This window comes from Mirounga leonina, unplaced genomic scaffold (genome assembly GCF_011800145.1).
Source record: "Mirounga leonina isolate KUSES-001 unplaced genomic scaffold, KU_Mleo_1.0 Mir_176, whole genome shotgun sequence".
Classification (NCBI taxonomy): domain Eukaryota; kingdom Metazoa; phylum Chordata; class Mammalia; order Carnivora; family Phocidae; genus Mirounga; species Mirounga leonina.
In genome coordinates this window covers 19330447-19340952 of record NW_023270454.1, presented here as the reverse complement: position 1 = coordinate 19340952, position 10506 = coordinate 19330447, and the positions used below count along the sequence as shown (strand labels likewise).

Genomic DNA, 10506 nt, shown 5'->3' with positions numbered 1-10506 from the left:
GAAGCTGCCAGCACCTCGGCTGCCGCAGTTGATGGAAGGGAACGGAAACGGCCCTGAGCACTGCAGCGATTGCGAGAACGAGGAGGACAACAGCTACAGCCGGGGTGGTTTGAGTCCAGCCAATGACACTGGAGCCAAAAAGAAGAAGAAAAAAAAGAAGAAGAAGAAGAAGAAGAAAGAAGAAGAAGAAGAAGAAGAAGAAGAAGAAGAAGAAGAAGAAGAAGAAGAAGAAGAAGAAGAAGAAGAAGAAGAAGAAGAAGGAAGAAGGAGAAGGAGAAGGAGAAGGAGAAGGAGAAGAAGAAGAAGAAAAGAGAAGGCAATGAGACAGATTCAGCCCAGGATCAGCCTGTGAAGATGAACTCTTTGCCCGCCGAGAGGATCCAGGAAATACAGAAGGCCACTGAACTGTTCTCAGTGGGTCAGGAGCCTGCCAAAATCATGGAGGAGGTTAGCAAGCAAAGCTACCAGTTCTGGCACACTCAGCTTGTCCCCAGACTGGGAGAAGTGGTGAACACCCATGGGCCTGCAGAGCCTGACAAAGACAACATCTGCCAGGAGCCCTACACCCTGCCCCAGGGCTTCACCTGGGATGCCTTGGACCTGGGGGACCGTGGTGTGATGAAAGGGTTCTATGGCCTCCTGAACGAGAACTATCTGGAGGACAATGACAATATGTTCCGGTTCGACTACTCCCCCGACTTTCTCCCCCTTCTGGCTGGCTCCCCCAGTGGCACTGCAGGGTTCGAATGGTCTCAAGTCGGAAACTGGTTGGGTTCATCAGTGCTATCCCGGCAAACATCCACACCTATGACACAGAGAAGAAGATGGTGGAGATCAACTTCCTGTGCGTCCACAAGAAGCTGTGCTCCAAGAGAGTGGCTCCGTTCCTGATCCGGGAAATAACCCAACGAGTTCACCCGGAGGGCATTTTCCAAGCTGTTTACACTGCCGGGGTGGTATTACCAAAGGCTGTTGGCACCTGTAGGGACTGGCATCGGTCCCTAAACCCACGGAAGCTGACTGAAGTGAAGTTCTCCCACCTGAGTAGAAATATGATCATGCAGTGTACCACGAACCTCTACCAACTGCCAGAGACGCCCAAGACGGGGGCTGTGACCAAAGGGAAAAAAAGGGCATTCCAGTAGTGCACCAGCTCCTCATCAGGTACCTGAGCATTTTCACAGCATGCCAGTCATGAACCAGGAGGAGGTGGAGCACTGGTTCTACTCCCAGGAGAGTATCATCGACACTTTCGTGGTGGAGAACGCAAATGGGGAGGTCACAGACTTCCTGAGCTTTTTTTTTTTTTTTTTTTAAGATTTTATTTATTTATTCATGAGAAACACAGAGAGAGAGAGAGAGAGAGAGAGAGAGAAGCAGAGGGAGAAGCAGGCTGCCCGCTAAGCAGGGAGCCCGATGCGGGACTCGATTCCAGGACCCCGGGATCATGACCTGAGCCGAAGGCAGACGCTTAACCATCTGAGCCACCCAGGCGCCCGACTTCCTGAGCTTTTATACGCTTCCCTCCACCATCACGAACCATCCAACCCACAAGAGTCTAAAGGCTGCTTATTCTTTCTACAATGTCCACACCCAGACCCCTCTTCTAGACCTCATGAGTGATGCCCTTTTTGCACCAAAACGAAAGGGTTCAATGTGTTCAATGCACTGGATCTCATGGAGAACAAAACCTTCCTGGAGAAGCTCAAGTTTGGCTTAGGGGATGGCAACCTGCAGTATTACCTTTATAATTGGAAATGCCCCAGCATGGGAGCAGAGAAGGTTGGGCTGGTGCTACAATAATCAGTTGCCAGTGAGATTCTGGATAAAGCCACCGAGAAGTCAAACCAGGAAATGGAACCCCACCACTTGTTGGTCCAAATTTCACAAACGTGAGAATCCCTGGCAAAGGGAACAGAACTGAACCGACTTTACCAAACCGCCGCTGAACTTGACAATTGGATTGCAGTGGCACAGGCTGCGCTATGTCATCTCCCACTGTGTCTCTGGTCTCCCTGTTTTCCAGTTAATCATATCCTTCTACAGCCATAATCAAGGGAATGTAACTGCTGAAAACTAGCTCAGGATTGGCATATTATGGAGTTAATGGGTGAATAATAAAAGTATATGTGTATATATAAATATTTTAAATATCAAAAAGAAATAATTATGTGATATAATAAAGGTATTAACTGGGTGCCTGGGTGGCTCAGTTGGTTAAGCGACTGCCTTCGGCTCAGGTCATGATCCCAGAGTCCCAGGATCGAGTCCCACATCGGGCTCCCTGCTCGGTGGGGAGTCTGCTTCTCCCTCTGACCCTACCCCCTCTTGTGCTCTCTCTCACTCTCTCTCTCGCTCTCAAATAAATAAATAAATAAATCTTTAAAAAAAATAAAGGTATTAACTAATGCTATTGTATTAATCATATTGTGATATATAAATCTATCAAACCAACATATTGTACACCTCAAATTTACCAATGTTATATGTCAATTTTAGCTCAATAAAAATATGCAAAGGAAAACTGTGTTATATCTGTGTAATAAAATAATTCTCATCAGTATACAATATAAGTGTTGATGCATAGAACATAATGAATATTTTTAAAAATGTCAAGGAGAAACAAAGTGACACAAAAGGGCACAAACTGCATAATTCCATCAACATGAAGTCTAAGAACAGTTAAAATTCATCTATGGCAATGGAAATCAGATTGCTGGTTGCCAATGGAGGCTGGGTATTGTCTGAAAATAGGCTTAAAAATTTCTGGAGTGATGTTTTGCAGTGTGATTAAACAAGACTATACATTTCTTAAATCTTATCCAATTTTAATAACTTGGAACTTTTCATTTTACTCTGGATAACTTTTTTAACTCAAATATGTAAACAAGTAACTTAAGCCTATAATTATAATAAGTTCTTTTAGGATAGAGAGAGAGGAGTAGCTTCTGATATATCTTTTTTGGGGGCAGGTGAACCATGGTGGGAGACTGGGTCTATCCTCAGGCCAGTATGGCAAACTTGTTCATTTTGCTTCTTTGGTTATAGCTGTTTGAGTCTAAGATTTAAGGCTAATTTCAACCATACTATGGGAGAACAACCAAATTATGCAAGTATTCTACCTTGAACTAAATGAGAAATATGGAAAAATGGTTATTGTCCAAGCATTCATAAGGTTTACTGGATCCTTCGCTTTAATATCTCTACACACATTACCTGCTTAAAGGCTCTTCCTGTCCATACTACTGAAATTATTCATCAACCAGGGTATAAGACAGCAGGGATTTGTTGGTGTTTATGATGTTTCTCCTGTGTTGATAACAGCACCTGACACATACTAGGTGCTCAGCAAATATTTGTTAAATTTATATGTAAATGATACTAATTCAAATTTCTGCTTTCCATCTCACCCATGATAAATAGCTTTCTATTTAAACACCCAGGCTTTCAGAAATATTCAATTTGGTTTTAGGGAGTAGGCAATAACTGAGATATTGCCAAGACTGAAGGAGATGTTCTCAGGAATTCAACACCACATCTAGTACATAAGCTATGGAAAACACGCGCGCGCGCACACACACACACACACACAATGAACAAAAGAGGTCACGTTTACTACCATGATGCTATTGTTAATATTAAGTTCTGTAAAGTCTGCTAAGATCAACAGTTAGCAAACTTTTCCTGTAGAGGGCCTGAAAAATATTTTAGGTCTTGTGTACAATGATGTCTCAGTTACAGCTAAACAACTCTGAATGAAGCAGCAGTAGACGTACACATGTAAACGAGCGTTCAATGTGGTTGGGAGGTAGAGGGAGAAACTAAAATGTTTCCAGTGCTGAACAGGCTTTTACATAACCAAACACATCCTTTCTGTCTCATGTAGATTTTGCAGTCTTTCAGAAAATAGAATATGCTTCAGGACTTTGAGTTACTGATACTGTTTCATTCAGAAACACTACTCTCATTCCTACACTCTATTCATAACCATCTGCAATATGATCCTACACACTGTATCTGCTCTTGGACCATGTTTTATCATCTGTACTTTCTGTCCTGTCTATTCAGTCCCATCCTCGACTGGTACAGATACGTAACATTTATATGTTTTCACATTTACTATAGTACATGCAATCAGAACAAACACAAACTAAAATATTCCCTTAAACTCAATTCCCCCATTAGGTACACAGTTTATATTACTTTTCACAGTCCAGCCTGTGAAACTCATATTCAGCATCATTAATTTCTTGCCTAAATGTATCCCTCAAATTGCTGGAGGCTAGTTTTAGCCTCCAAAAATCAAACTGTTCTAGAGCAATTAGTAGTCTTCACTACCTGAGTTCATGGATATTTAGGGTTCACTTTCTTGACTCTCTACAGTATCTGCCACTATCAACTACCACTTTCTTCTTAACACATTATCTTCTTTAGCTAGGTGCCCACCTTCTCAGTTGGCCCTACTAAGGTCAGATGACTTTTTCAGTCTTATTTCCAGATGCTTCCTCTGTTTATCCCTTAATAATTATTCCCGTGATTTCATATTTAATATTCTTCTCACCTTATTCTATGCACTCTACTTATTCAATTCCTTCCACAACTATGACTTCAAAAACTTTTCTGCATTAATGATCCCCAAATCTCTTTTCATCCCACACCTTTTCCTAAACTCCAAGCTTTTAGTGTACATTTACCTGGTAATCTGACAAAAACCTGATACTTTACAAGTGTATGTCTCTATAACCATATGTATGAGATACCTTCATCAAGTTTGAGTTCCTAAATGCCTGATACATAGTTGGTATTTAGTAGAGATTTCTAAAAGTTTAGCAATACATAGAAAATAATAAGGCAATATAGAACTGAAATAAATGGTTAAAAAACACATGGTAATAACTTAAATATTCCAATCTTATATGGATATTAGTTTCTTCAAATGGAAGATAAGTGTTCTAAATTTGTGAATATGTCTTATATGCCCTTTGGGACCTATGATCCTAGCTCACTGTTTTTGTCACTTTTATACTTCACATGAGGTCTTTCTAAAGATTATCTTACAAATTGTGTAACTCACATGCTTTTGAATGTAGATTCACTTTTTTTTCTAAGATTTTTATTTATTTATTTGAGAGAGAGAGAGAATGAACAGTAGGGAGGGGCCATGGAAGAGAGAGAGAGAGAGGAGCAGACTCCCTGCTGAGCAGGAAGCCTGATGCAGGGCTCTATCCCAGGACCTGGAGATTATGACTTGAGCCAAAGGCAGACGCTTAACCAACTGAGCCACCCAGGCGTCCCATGCATATCTACTTCTATCTAATTATACCTAAGATTAATAATTCCCAAATGTAATTCTGAAAAACAATTTGGTTCATAAACCTATTAAAAGGCAATATTCATATACACAATAACATTTTAGGAGAATTCATGGCCAACGATAAGGGGAAACACACTTCTGGCCAGGTCCTAAACCAATTACTTATTATTTCTTTTTTAGAAGACACTCAGTTAGAACTGGGGTCTGAGCCCTTCAAGGTTTCCACCTGGGCTAGTTTTCAACTCTGTAAGTTACAACAAACTTGAGGTTGAAAACAATTTTTTTTTTTTTTCTGATAGAGATGTAAATGAATTTTGTTTCATCTGGTGGTGATGTGATGGATTTTCCCACCCCAACCAATGGAAGAGCTTATTTCAAACATTATGTCTGGTTGGACAGTAACTGGTTTTGCCTCCATTAGCATATTCATTTCAGCATTCCTGAGTTCTGATTATGTGTTTCTTCAGGTTTTTCTCTTAAGAAGTTTTAATATGTTACCAGATCCCTTATTAACTAATGAATTTAATAAAATCTTTTGACATGTGTTCATTTAAAAAAAAAAAGAAGACAGTTAAAGATTAAGGATTTCAATAGACATAATAAAAAAGTTATAAAAGGCATTGTAAAAGTTCTTTTCATTTTCAATTAAGAAATTTTTCAGCCAGTTCTGGTTCCAAATGGTGACATAGGAGGATCCTGAACTCACCCCCTCTCACAAGAACATACAACTGAATACGTAGTTATATTTGAAATAATTTTCTCTGAAAGAAATCCAAAACTAGCTGAGTAACTCCAACACATGGACCAAATGAGAAAAACCCATATCAAAATGGGCAGGAGGGGCTGAAACACAATCTCATCACAAACCTCACTGTATAGTGACCATCCCCTTACCCCCCACATAGTGACCCACAATCAGGAAGAAATTCACAATTCCAAGCTTCTCCCTGAGGAGTGAAGGTTTGAACCCCACATTGACATCCCAACTTTTAGGACCTACCTCTGAGAGATGAGCCCCTAAAATATCTAGCTTTTAATGCCAACAGGTCTTATATCCACAAGATCCACAAGGCTATAGCAAACTGAGAAACAGTTCTTAAAAGGCCCACGTAAACTCACCTGGCTACACCCCAGAGGCCAGCCCAGAGGTATCCAACCAAAAAATGCACAGTCTTTCTGTGACAGAGGTCTTTTTGTTTATTTTAAGGCTTCAGCCTGAGGAGCAGGTATCTAATTTAAAACAAATCTAGCAGCCTTCTGAAATACTCCCAAAGATGGAATCTGGCAGGTGTATTCTTCCTGCTCTCCCTGTCATGCTTCAGGTTGCCAGTATCTCCTGGAAAGAAGCTTGTGCACTCAACTGGCAACCACAGTTTTTAAAGCTCCACCCAGGGGATAACACTTGGTCACCAAACTCTGGTGGCTGGGCTTATGTTCACAGGCCCATAGGACTATAACAAATGAAGAAAGGATCCTTACCCCAGGGCACAGAGGAGAGACAGCAAACTAAAATGCCCAGTTTTTTCTGTGAAATAGGCCTATTAGCTTATCTTCATGGATATGGCCTAAGAGGCAGGCTTCTAAATAAACACACATCTAAGGGCCAAATATAATCTTACCAAGAGATCTTCATATTCTCCCCTGACTCTAAGTTGCTGGTTATTTCCTGGAAAGCAGCTTGCACACACATCTCATGAACTGATATTTGTGACTACCCACAGGGGACACCCTTGATTGCATGGCTCTCGAGGCCAGTAGGATTATGATCATGGGTCCCATATGACTGTAACAAATGAAGAAATAGTTGCTAACTGATTACATGCCAGGGCACAGAAGAGAGGCAGGCAGACTGAAACAGTCTGTGAAAGAAGACTATCAGCTTATTTTCACAGCTTCAGCCTATAGGGCAGGCTTCTAATTAAACACACATGTAGGGGCTAACTACGGTTTTCTCCAGAGACCAGAGAAGTCAGCAAGTTGCCAGTATCTCTGAGAAATAAGCTCATGTATAAGTCTGGTACTGTGGCTTTTGTAGCTGCCACCCAGAGGACACGTTCCTTGATAGCCTAACTCTGGTCGCCAACAGGTCTTCTGTTCGTGGTTTGATGGGATGGTAATAAACAGTTCTTTACTGGCTACCACCCCAGGACTCAGTACAGAGGGAGCAGACAGACGTGCCCATCTCTACTCTTCCCCTGAAAGGGGTATATAAGCATACTTTAAAAGCTACTGCCTGAGGTTCTGGTTCCAAACAACTCACATCTAGGTGCTGCCTGAAATCCTCCCCTGTGGGACACTAACAGGTCTCACATACCCTCCACTACTGGGAATCACTGAGAATAATTGGTAGGGAAATCACAGAGATTTGAAAGACAACCAAGAGCTAGGGCATGGTTGAACAATAAGATTTATCTTTCTCTGAGGCCACTCCTTCAAGACTGGGAAAGGAGGCTCTTTAATGCATAGAAACCAGCTCAGAGATTCAAGGGAAAATAGAAAAATAGAGCCATATATTACAAATGAAGGTACAAGATAAAACCTCAGAAAAAGACCTTAATAAAATGAAGATCAGTGATTTTCCTGATAAAGTGTCAAAATAATGGTCATAAATACGCTTACCAAACTTGGGAAAAGAATGGATGACTATAGTGATAATTTCAACAAAGAGAAACCATATGAAAGTACCAAAGGGAAATCACAGAGCTGAAAAATACAATAACTAAGCTGAAAGATACAATGGAAAATTTCAAGAGTAGACTAGATGAAACAGAATAAAGGATCAATTAACTCAAAAGACAAGGAAGTGGAACTCACACAATCAGAGCAGCAAAAGGAAGAAAAAATTAAAGAGAGTAAAGATGGCTTAAGAGACTGAATGGATATAAAACCAAAAAATAGTCTATATGCTGCTTACCGAACTCACTTCAGATGGAAGGACACTAACAGACTGAAAGTGAAAAGATGGAAAAGATATTCCATGAAATGGAGACTAAAAGAAAGTTGGGGTAGCTGTACTTAGATCAGTCAAAATAGATTTTAAGACAAAGACTGTAATAAGAGACAAAAAAAGGTTATTACAAAAAAACTCATTACAAATGATAAAAGTGTCAGTTGAACAAACATAGAAGAATCTAAATATATAAAGCAAACCTAAAGGAGGAAATACACAGTGATGAAGTAATAGTAGGGGATATATCACTTTCATCAATGAATAGATCATCCAGACAGGAAATCAATGAGGAAACACAGGCCTTAAACATTTGAGATCAGATGAACTTAAAAGACATGCAAAACATATCATTCAAAAGCAATGGAACATACATTCTTCTCAAGTGCACTTAGAACATTCTCCAGGACAGATCATATGACAGGTCATAAAACAAATCTTAATAAATTTAAGAAAATTGAAATCATATCAAACATCTTTCCAAACACAATGGTATGAACTAGAAATCAATTATAAAGAAGAAAACTGAAAAATTCAAAAATATGTGGAGATTAAGCAATATGCTATGATTAACCAATGGGTCAATGAAAAAATTAAAAGATTAAAAAAAACTTGAAACAGATGAAAATGAAAATACAACATACAAAAAATGTATGGGATGTAGATAAAGCAGTTCTAAGAGGAAAGTTCATAGTGATAAATTCCTATCTCAAAAAACAAGAAAAATCTCAAACAAGATAACTTTGCACCTTAAGGAACTAGGGATAGAAAAACAAAGTTAGCAAAAAAGAAAAGAAATAACAGATTAGAGTGTAAATAATACAAGAGAGATAAAAAGACTAAATAGAGACTAAAAGAGACAACAGACAATATCAATGATACTAAGAGCTGTTTCTTTGAAAAAAGATAAACAAAACTTATAAACCTTTAGTTAGACTTACCAAGAAAAAAAGAGAACTCAAATCAAATGAAAAATTAAAGAGGAGATGTTATAGCTGATACCACAGAAATACAAAGATCATAAGGGACAACTGTGAACAATTTTTTGCCAACAAATTAAACAACTTAGAAAAGACAAATTCCTAGAAACATATAATCTATCAAGATTGAATCATGAAAAAAAAAAGAATCTGACAGAGGGATTATTAACAAGAATATTAAATAAGTAATCAAAAGCATTCCCAACAAACAGAAGTTCAAGACCAGATGGTTTCACTGGTAAATTCTACCAAACATATAAAAAAGAAAACAATACCAATCCTTCCCAAACTCTTCAAAAATAAAAAAGGATGGAATACTTCCAAACTCATTTTATGTGTCCCGCATTATCCTGATACTAAAACTAGACAAGGACACTATTTAAAAAAAGAAATTTACCGGGCGCCTGGGTGGCTCAGTCATTAAGCGTCTGCCTTCGGCTCAGGTCATGATCCCAGGGTCTTGGGATCGAGCCCCGCATCGGGCTCCCCGCTCCGCGGGAAGCCTGCTTCTTCCTCTCCCGCTCCCCCTGCTTGTGTTCCCTCTCTGGCTGTGTCTCTCTCTGTCAAATAAATAAAATCTTTAAAAAAAAAAAAAAAGAAAGAAAGAAATTTACAGGCCAATATCCTTGATGAACAAAGATGCAAAAATTCTCAGCAAAGTATTAGCAAACCAAATTCAAGAATATACTAAAAAGAGCAAACACCATGATCAAGTAGCATTTATTCTAGTGGTGCACAAATGGTTCAACATCCACAAATCAATGTGATATACCACATTAACAAAATGCAAGTTAAAAAATTGTATGATCATTTCAATAGATGCAGGAAAGCATTTAACAAAATTCAGCATTCATTTATAATAAAATCTCTCAACCAACTGGATATAAAGGGAACATAGATAATAAAGGCCATATATGACAAACCCACAGCTAGCATCATACTCAATGATGATAAGCTGAAGAATTTTCTTCTAATAGCATCAAGACAAGGATGCCCACTCCCACTACTTTTATTTAACATAGTATTGAAAGGGCTAGCCAGAGTAATTAGGAATAAAATATGAGCAATCAAGCCAATGTGAATACAATTTCGTTGTCTCATTAGCTTTTAAAGTGGTAGCATCTTAGGGCACCTGGCTGGTTGATAGAGCATCTGACTCTTCATCTTGGGGTCGTGTGTTCGAGCCCCACATTGGGTGCAAAGATAACTTAAGTAAGTTAAAAAAAAAAAAAAAACGTAAAAAAAGTGGTAGCATCATGTATTAG

General features: G+C 39.1%; 1 pseudogene; it reads left to right on the top strand.

The window, feature by feature from the left end:
- Positions 1 to 313: 313 nt before the first annotated feature.
- On the top strand, positions 314 to 2143 carry LOC118022409 (annotated as a pseudogene).
- Positions 2144 to 10506: the final 8363 nt, after the last annotated feature.